Below are 9948 nucleotides of genomic sequence, written 5' to 3'. Positions count from 1 at the left end.
CATTAATATAATGAGATTATAGAAGCGGGAGAGGATAACTAAGTGGAGTCCATGAGCAGAATCAGAAACCATATCTGAGAACGATCTGAACAACACACACACACACACACCTCTGTGCTTTCTAGCTTGTGTATTCTTGTCAATATCCTTTTCTGCAGACAGCATCGTATAAACTTGCATGCTTCAGCTATACTATACGATCCTGTACTGCTTTCCCATCTGACTATCTTGGTTGGAAGGTGACACCTGCCCCATAGTTTTACTCTTGTCAGAACTTGCACAGACGATGTATAAGGAAGCTCTGTAAATTACAGTGTTATGATTTTCACGTGTTGAGACACTATCACCGTACCTGATTTAAAGACGTATCTGTTTTGTTCTGTTGGCATCACTGACCTCTGTCAGTGTGTATCGTAATGCTGCTGTCATTTCTGGTATCTGGTGTGTAAACTTGGTAAAAATGAAGCCTTACAACACAGTTAATCTTCTGTACCGGCTAATAAAACAATGTGATACTGCAACACACCTCCTGACTGTTTTGTTCTTTTATATCGAGCTGATGTGACTCTGTAAAGCATTTATGGGATGTCTTATATCCATCCTTTATCCATTGAGTATCTATGCTGGGCGGCTGCAGCCAATCATAGCTGAGATTGGGCGATAGGCGATTGTCTCATGTGGAGGCTGTTTTCATTACCACCACTGGATGGCACTGTAGGCAAACAGTTTTTAGAGGTATTTTAGAGAGTTGCCCAGTAATTTTGGGTAGACAATGGATCATTCAGGGACGTGTGCGCCTCTATGTGATCTTAAATGACTTCACAAGCGGAAGTGGTGCATCTGTTGATCTTCGTGTGTTTGGATGCTGCAGCTCTGGACCCTGCACTGTCTGATCCACACAGGACCAAACAACACTGGGGCCTTTTTCTTCAGGCTGGAAAAGAAAAAAAACATCTGTCAACATTAGGAGCAGACAGTAATGGAATTTGTGTTCCGGCAGATACCGCTTTGTTTTCCACACACGGTGATGATGGTTCGCACACATGAGGGACAGTTTATTGCCTCTGGACAGGCGGATCAGATAGACGTGTGATGCAGGCCTGGTGCGGCTCTCCTGTGTAAACAGAGCGCCTCTGTCTGGTTAATAAAGCCATGATTTTTCTTTTATCTTCCGCAGATATAATCCGCTCAGAAGAGTGGCCTGTGCGAGAGCCATAAATCAGGCCTGAAGATGAGGTAATAAAGCTCACATGGGGCGAAACAGACCCGGACTCCCACTCCGAAGCCCGGCCGAGGAGAGAGAGAGAGAGAGAGAGAGAGAGAGAGAGAGCGAGAGAGAGAGAGAGAGAGAGAGAGAGAGAGAGAGAGAGAGAGAGAGAGAGAGAGAGAGAGAGAGAGAGAGAGAGAGAGAGAGAGAGAGAGAGAGAGAGAGAGAGAGCTGGAGGAGCTGGAGCCTGTCACTGGTGCCACTGGGCCAACGTGCACTTGCTGGTGGGGGGGAGGTGGCTGCACAGCTGGGAGGACGATCATGTTTTTATTAAAAAAGATGAACATTTGATTTAATTTGGATGAATAGAGGAGGCAGTGACTGAAAATGACTGGATTGCACATGGCAGATGGAGAAAACACAAAAACACTCAAACTCTGGACGCCTCCGGTCAGGATAATATTTTCCTGGATCACAATTCAAATTATTAAATTCTCTGCGTCTGCGTGTTCTTATTTGCAGAAGCTCGCACTGTAAACAGTACAGTAATGAGACCTGAGACCACGTTTGAGGGGATTAACAATTAATATCAGGGGTATTCAGCAGCGTTGGGTAGGTAAGTAGGTTACTCAAGGACTTCTTCTCCTCCTCCTCCCACTCCTCCTCCTCTGTTTTCCACTTGTGAAGACTAGCATCTTTATTTATAAAGACAGAGCTGGCCAGCCTTGACCAGATGAAACATTCCTCACTGAATTACAAGTTTGACTGCACCCGGGACCTTTCCACAATTACGTCATGGCCCAACCACCGGTAACTCATCCGCAGAGGATGACAGGGGCAAGCAAAAGAGGAGGAAAAAAGCCACACCTCAACAGACGCAGTAAATCCACTCCCATCTAATGAAAACAGGGGATATACAGCAGAGGCCTGACCAACCATATCTCTCCAAGCGCTGCCCCTCTCCTGGATCAGCTGTGCAAGCTGTGACACCATGGGGACAGAGGTGTGGTTTCTCTATTAAACACATATTAGTTTGATATATAACCTGGATTTTCACCTGCTTATGCACCACAATGGCTTTGGACCCGTTCTGTTGGTGGGCAGGAGGACCCGAAGCACCCGGACTCTTTTCACTCTCATCCTCGTGTTTAAGGTTGGGAAGTGGGCCCCGAGTGGCCCTCATTGATTAATCACCTCCTTCATTTTCTGCTCACCAGACCATCATCTGGTTAATTAGAGGTAATTGATGATGTCTACCTAAATGAATAACAGTGGGCATGTGGGCTTCCAAAAGCTGGGGAGGCCAACTCTGGTGAAACCTTAGCTTGTCAGAGAGGAGAAAAAAAGAAACTTCTTCCTCCGCCGGTGCTCGTTTTGTCATTTACTTTCACCCTCCATCCATTTCCTGTTGCTTTCACTCTCAGTCTGAGCTTGGATGGCTGGAGGTTGGGTGGAATGTTGACTTTGGACGTGCGGTTGAAAAAGATCGCTCTGACTCTCGACACCCCCTCCGTGCCCCTGTCCGCCTGACTGCAGGTCTGGGCCTTCATTTATTATTTGCTCAATTGCTCCATGAGAGTTTTATGTGAGTAAGGGCACAAGTATGTCTGCACAGATGACTCTATGTACATGTACAGGTTTTATTCTTCCTGTGCAGTCATAGGTCGGCAACCTGAGCTGAGTGTCCCACATTGGGGCCTCAGTGGATCCGCCGGAGCTAGAGGAAAACTGAAACTCAATAACTTCCCACTCAATAAAAAGAGCAGAGAGTGAATATAATTAAGAATTCAGGGCTAGTCTTGCTAGGGTAAGGAAATAAAACTGTTAAAGGAGTAGTTAAACTGTTTGTGTGACCTTAGCCCTGTGGAACTCCATGATATGGTGCTTTTGTGACTCCGCAGATGTCCGCCATCAGTACAGAGCGATAAGACAATAATTCTACAGACTGAGCAGAACCCCTGCAGGCATGAATAGAGGACGAATGAAATGGTGGATTAAAGTGTTTCAGCCCTTCAGCCCAGACAAACATTTTATTTTTTTCAGACAGAAAATGGATATCAGTGAAATCACCCAAAAAATAACAAACCCACTTCTGGATGACAGGTTAAAAAAAAACACTTTTGACTTTCCCCTGAAGAAGACAGCACTGCGATCGAATCGTGGAGTAACCTCTGGGAAGTATCCTTTTCCACGTGTTTGACGAGAGTTAGATGAGAGGATAGGTTTGCTAAATATGAAGCTGGAGCCAGAAGACTGTTAAAAAGAAACCCTGCGGCTCTGTCTGGTGACACAAGCAGCTCCTCTCAGGGCCAGGTACTCGATCAGAAATGGTTCAGACCACATGTTGTGTGCAGTTGTTAAAGTATGTCATCAAATAGTTGGATTTTCAATTTGGGGAAAGGTAGAGAAATAGTGGGACATACCACTTAAATCCAACATTTTAAAGGTGCAAAGACAAAGGGTTCCCAAGGTTGTTCGACCAGGATGCCTAAAGAAGCATACAGGCTGCTTAAAGCTGATTAACATTTCATATATTTCACTTATTCAATATGTACATAAAGTCAATTTTCAACCTCTTTCCTGTTTTGCAGTCTTTCTGCTTAGCAGGTGTGAGCCTGTTATCAATCTTCTAATTTAATTATTGACCAGAAAGTAAATAGGCGTATCTCTCAAAACACTGTTCTTTTAATAAGACGAGATTTTTACTGTGACATTTACACTGTGTTATGTTCCATAAAGTTCAGCTCAGACAGTAAAGCCGCCAATATCCACTCACACCTTGGCCTGAACTTTCCACAAGACCTATCTCTGCACAAACACGTAATTCTACTGGCGGGACATTTTGCCCTGAGACATAAATGACACTCATTTATTTGCTTGTATTAGCCGACAGAGCGAAGCTTGAGATCCCCCCTGACATTTAGAGGAAAAACAGTCATGAATCTCTGCATCCCGCCACGCTCAAGATCTAAATTCAGTGTCCAGCAAAGGATTATCCTCTGTGGTCCACGAGTAGCCACCCAAACGAGGTTCATTAAATTGCAGAAATGAATTACATGCCCCACAGAAATGCAGCAATAATACACGTTCAATAAATAGAGGATTTCAATTAGAGGCAACACTTGTAGAAGCCCTGTTGTTGGCTCACTGTGGCTGGTATAGCCTCGGGCTCCTCGGGCAGCTAAGCCCTATTAGCTTCTACTGAAAGTGTGCTGGCAGCTGAGAATGTGTTGACTGATGCTGAAGACAGTGGTGGCTCCTTTTTTTTTAGCCGTCCAAGTGGCGTGCGGCCAAACGCGCAGGGGCCCGGTCCATCACGACCCAGCCCCCGCCTCGTCCAGCACAACACAAATACTGTATATCCTAACATATAAATACATACAGAGAAATTCCCATCGCTGAGCAGTGCTGGGAATGTTTCACCCGGGGGAGAGTTCAATCGATGCAGGGGATCGATGAGATGTTCATTGGCTGTGTGGTGCAGGCACATGAAATGTCAAGGTGGAGATGTGGATTTGCTGTGGACTCTATCAGTGTTGAATTGCACATGAGGAGCCCCTCATGAGCACAGAGGACAATAAAGACCCCTGCAGAGGGAGCTTGTGGAGCGTATGATTGTTGTACCCTTTTTTATTAACATGTAGTGTTTGTGTGTTTTTTCCCAGGTAATTTAACTTTTTTTTGTACCAAAGTGATTTAATGTGCCGTATGATTGTGCAGCTCCTGTAAAATCAGCTGGCAGGTTTGTACTAAAGTGCTTCTTGGATTTGACTTGAAGTTAAAGACAGCGGGGTGCGTCTGTGTATGTTCTTCCCACATTTTGCTGACATGTCTGCAGGTCTTTTCCCCGAGTGGGAGATATCATAATATCATGGTGTCAGAAATTCACCACGTCTAAGACTCAGAATGAGAAGTCGCAGGCTGACGTTAATGTTTTCTTCCCCTCAGCTGCTTGAAATCAGGGTTTTAACATATGGTGTGAACGTGGTACAATTCTTATTTATTCACATACTCCTGTTTACTCTGTAAGTATGTTCTTCATTTGGGCATTTTAATGTGTCACATTTCCTTCTTTCTAAATTCAGCACTTTTTCCATCACACATCATTTGCACAACCATCGAGGGCAATTTAGGTTTCAGTGTCTTGCTCATAGACACTTAGGCATGCAGGAGCTGGAGAAGCCGCGGGGATCGAACCACAGCCGCAACCGCCCTAATGTGCGACCACTGCAGAGCATTTCTACACTGTATTCAAACCATCCACCTTCATGACGTCATGTTTCCTCCCCAAGAGACATTAGAGGTGGCTTCGCATGTGGACACAAACCCCTGAAGAAGTGCTCAGCAGACCCTGTTCCACTCTGGTCCAACTTAACAAGTGAATAATAATAAAGTTAGCTGAAGGAAATACATTGGGTTTCAAATATTGTAAAACCAGTAACTTATTTGAAAGTTAACCTACTAGTATGAGTCCAGTTTGTTATTCTTTCCCTCTGACTTGATTTGTCCGACAAAGTTTCACAATTATTCCAGGTTCAAAGACTGAATGCGACAACTATTAACAGTTGGACCTGTGTTTATCTACTGTTAAGTGCCCATAGTCATGCACAACCAAATATATAAATATTGTTTATTTATGGATGTATAATATATAATTTATTTGATTCTCTTAAGACTGGCTTTTGAATTAAGATTGTTATAAGCATTATTGTATTTTATTGCACCTTTGTTGTAAATATCATTCTATTGTTGTTATGGTTTTTACAACTAATTGTTACAGTATTTCATTGTAAGTGTTTTCAGCTCATCGGCCCTTTGAGCGTCTCTTAACTACAAGGTGCTATAAAAATGATGTTTGACTAATTGATTGATGAAGCATTTCACTTTACACTTAATTAGCATCTATATTTCGAACAGATGTTTTTCAAAAGGAGATTCTGAGATATCATTAATCCCTGCAAATTAGTCATCTATCTTCTTATGCAGTCGTGTGTCGTTAGGTTGCCTTTTGAGTCAGTGAAGATCATATTTATTGAAATCCAAAGTGATTTGGATGTTTCGCTGCACACTGCTAACTCTCACCTTGTCTCCGGTAATGAGAACATCGTGTGTTAAAGAGTTTTATGGACACTCGGGCTCAGCTGTGGAAACAGTCAGACTGGAGATCCTGCCGAGTCTGACGCCGCACAACACAGCACTGAATTACACATTTTGAAGTCATGCCTTAGGAATTTCAGACAGACTGAACTTTACTGAAACAATAAAACAAGGAACACACAGTGAAGTCATGAATAGGGAAAAGTAAATCACTCTTAAAGAGAAATCAAAATTTCAACCGCTTTTCATTTGGCTTCACTTGACATCGAACATTCAACTCAAAGTTATATGTGTTTATACTAATATACTATACTATAGTATATAATATATATACTATATGATACTGGACTATAACAGGGATCTGAAAAATATAATTGTGTGTACAGTAGGTTATAATAAAGGTGCCAGAGAAGTGTGACCCTCACTATCCCTGTAGTCTGTTGAAGCATGCAAAGGTTATTTATTGTAACTAAATAAAATGCACATGTTTCTTCATAGCTTCTTGTGGTTCTGTGAAATGACCTGCAACTGCTGCTATTTCTAATCTGTCATAGTCACTTCTACATTTAACTCTTGAAACTAAAATTACTAAAACTCTTATTTCTAAATACTTAACCCCCCAGGGGGTCCCAGGCCCTAGTTTGGAAATCACTTCATTTTTCTTGTGACAGATTGTCGACGATGGTGAACTTCCTCTCAAAACATAGATCCAGATGAAATGAGCCATGTCCGACCTGGAGAGAGGATGGAGAAGTAGAACTCTCCAGACACGTTTGTGGATGTGTGCTGTGCAGTGGTTCTGGCTGCTGTTTATCTACAAAGTGGACCAGCCTGAGGACACTGGTCTCACACTGAGGACATCCTGAGTCATTGCCAGGTCTTGTCACTGGTCGATCTTCTACTGGGAGAAACAGGGTAGATTGGGGCCGTTGGCTTTTGTCTAAACTATGTTGCTCTCTTTAATTTCCTGTTGATGGGGCTCACAGATTGGATTTCCTGCTGACGCGGGAAAGATAATCTTGTTGCCAGAGACTTTATCTGCGATCCTCAGAACACACCCGAGCACCACCTTCTCTTCGGACTCTCTGGATTGTTTGTATTTTATAACTTGGTTTTGAGAAGACCTGGTGGGAGAGTGTGGAGAGGAAAAAGTGAAAAAGAGAAACAGAGTCAGTGTGGGTATGAGGACTGGAAGATATATTTTTGCTCCTGATAAACACTCGGTAAATGGCAAAACATTTTTACAAATCTGACGTCGATCAGTTATGTGCTATATCTCCTTGTTGATTTTGTAGAATGTCTATAAAAACATATATTGGACTTTTGTGATATTGCTATCGTTGAAAACTACATTGCGATCATTAATGATATTGTTTCATCTCCCAGCCCTAGTGGCAGCCTACACAAATTATTACATAACTTTGCACACTATAAATCCATCTTTGGTGGCACAAGTGACGACACAACTACAAAAGTCACACAACGGAGACATGATCACAACGGAAGGGGGTAACAACAGATGTTAAAACATGTTGCTCTTCTATTTGAGAACTTACCGTACAGGTGCTTCCCCTTTTTGGGCACTGCGAGCACCCGTATCGTAACTCCTCAAATACACAAGCATCACATTTGTAGCAGTGACTCGCTCGTCCAGGTTTCGAGAAACAACATCTCAACTTACCCTTACATCCATGACTTAACTGCAGTTAGTAACTCTTCTAATCAGTTCACATTTCCTTGTCAACATCAATTTCGTTCACCACACTGACTTTTGCGGTTTTGTTGTGGCTTATGTAGTTATGTCGTGGCTTTTGTGGTTGTGTTGTTGCAGTTGCATTGTGGCTTTTGGGGTTGTGTTTTTGATTTTGAGTTTTTGTTTTGGCTTTGGCATTTGTGTCATGACTTTTGCAGTTGTGTCATGGCTCTTGCGTCTGTGTTTGAGCTTTTGTTATTCTGTCCTAGCTCTTGGTTGTGTTTTGGGCATTTGAGTTTATGTTTTGGCTTTTGCGGTTGTGTTGTGGCTTTTGTAGTTGTGTCTCTAGTCTCGATCACTGTCCACAGTTGAGAACATTTCTAAAAACTTTTTTTGCTGACAACAACACCTATTTGGTTTTACCCAGCCTGTCCTTGAGTCGCAAATTTGTACTGGATGGGAGTGGAAATGTTAAAACCTGATCGCAGGGTGGAAAGAGGTCAAAGCCAAAGAGCTGGAATAATGAAGATTGAGGACGTGGACAGACAGAGTAACATTATGTCTCCAAAGTAGAGAAATATTGTCGCCTGGGACCAATCTGATTCATCTGATAACGTGATAACGTTTGAGACTTAGCAACAAGGCCTCCTCGCCTACTTCCTCAAACACACATCATTTGAAACGTACGTGCGCCTTCTTTCCGTGTGTGTCAGCAGCTGTAAACTATCAATTGTGCTAATGGCGTTCAGCGGGCAGCATCCGATCTACAGTAATGTCAGCATGAGCAGGGCTAAACGAAATGGAAAGTGGTGACTCACTGCTAACGGCACACAGCAGCTCACACACAGCTAAATGGCGGCGTGCACCAGGTCCACACAGCAGCAGTATTGCAGCCCTGACAACTTCCCATTTGCACGAGAATGGATGAGCTTGACCCCCGTGTACTTGACCTTGTTCACCCTGAAGCAGGAGCCACATATTCCCTCGCTGGAACAACTTCCCACTGGAAAGAAGGAGCATCTCTGAGGGGTGGTTACGTTCAGGTCAGAGTCAGCATTGTGTGATGGTGTCGAGATACTCCTTTAAATTGAGAGAGTGAGTAAAACAACATGCATCTGAGATGGATTTTAGTGTGGGTGTAAAGCCTCAGGACGGCAAAGACTTAATGTTTCTGGTGCAGCTTGCACAACGCTGTTAGCAGGAACTTCTGCCGGCAAGCGTCCAACATGAACTGTTATTATGAAGAGCCTTTTTCTCCCTCACTTCACCGAGTTCATGAATATTTTCATGCTGAGGGTTATCATAACATGACCTCATGCAAAGTTAAACAAAGAATTCCTTCTCCTGCACGGAATAAACATCATCTGTCCCTAAATTCTCCCGGTGAATCTCGGCTATTCACAGCTTTTATTGACATCTTTACATCTTTCTCCTCTTTTCTTCATTTCTTTGACCGTCTCTCCCTCTTCCTTTCTTCTCTCTCCTCACGGTCATACCAGCTGCTAATTAGAAGGGAGTTTAAAATAAGGCAAGAGTTGTTAAAGCTTGTGAGTTTGGCAGAGCGGCAGTTGAGCAAACCAGAGCTGCTGCCAGACCAGAAAAAAAGCTTTCGGGCCCGTTTGCCAGTGCTCAGCCTTTAAGTGGGTCACGAAACTGAAACCCAGGCGGGGCTTTTCAGTGCTTAGGCAGGGAACTGCAGAATCCCAGCAGAAGGTCAGACACCCACCCACCCCCCTAATCGGGACCCCCGCTATCCCAGACACCTCAGGGACTGTCCTGCTGAATTCATAAACGAGCACTTACACTGGCTTGATCACCTGTGGGCTGGAACAGGAGAAGGTGGTATTCTTGAGTCAGCCCCGAACAGGAACCTGGTACCGCCGGCTATTTATTTTCTCATTTTCTTATTCAGCACTGTAATGAGAGAGAGGCCCAGATGGCGGCCGCTGGG

Source organism: Limanda limanda, chromosome 10 (assembly GCF_963576545.1).
Source record: "Limanda limanda chromosome 10, fLimLim1.1, whole genome shotgun sequence".
Lineage (NCBI taxonomy): Eukaryota > Metazoa > Chordata > Actinopteri > Pleuronectiformes > Pleuronectidae > Limanda > Limanda limanda.
The sequence above is the reverse complement of the archived record's forward strand: the minus strand, read 5'-3'. Positions refer to the sequence as shown.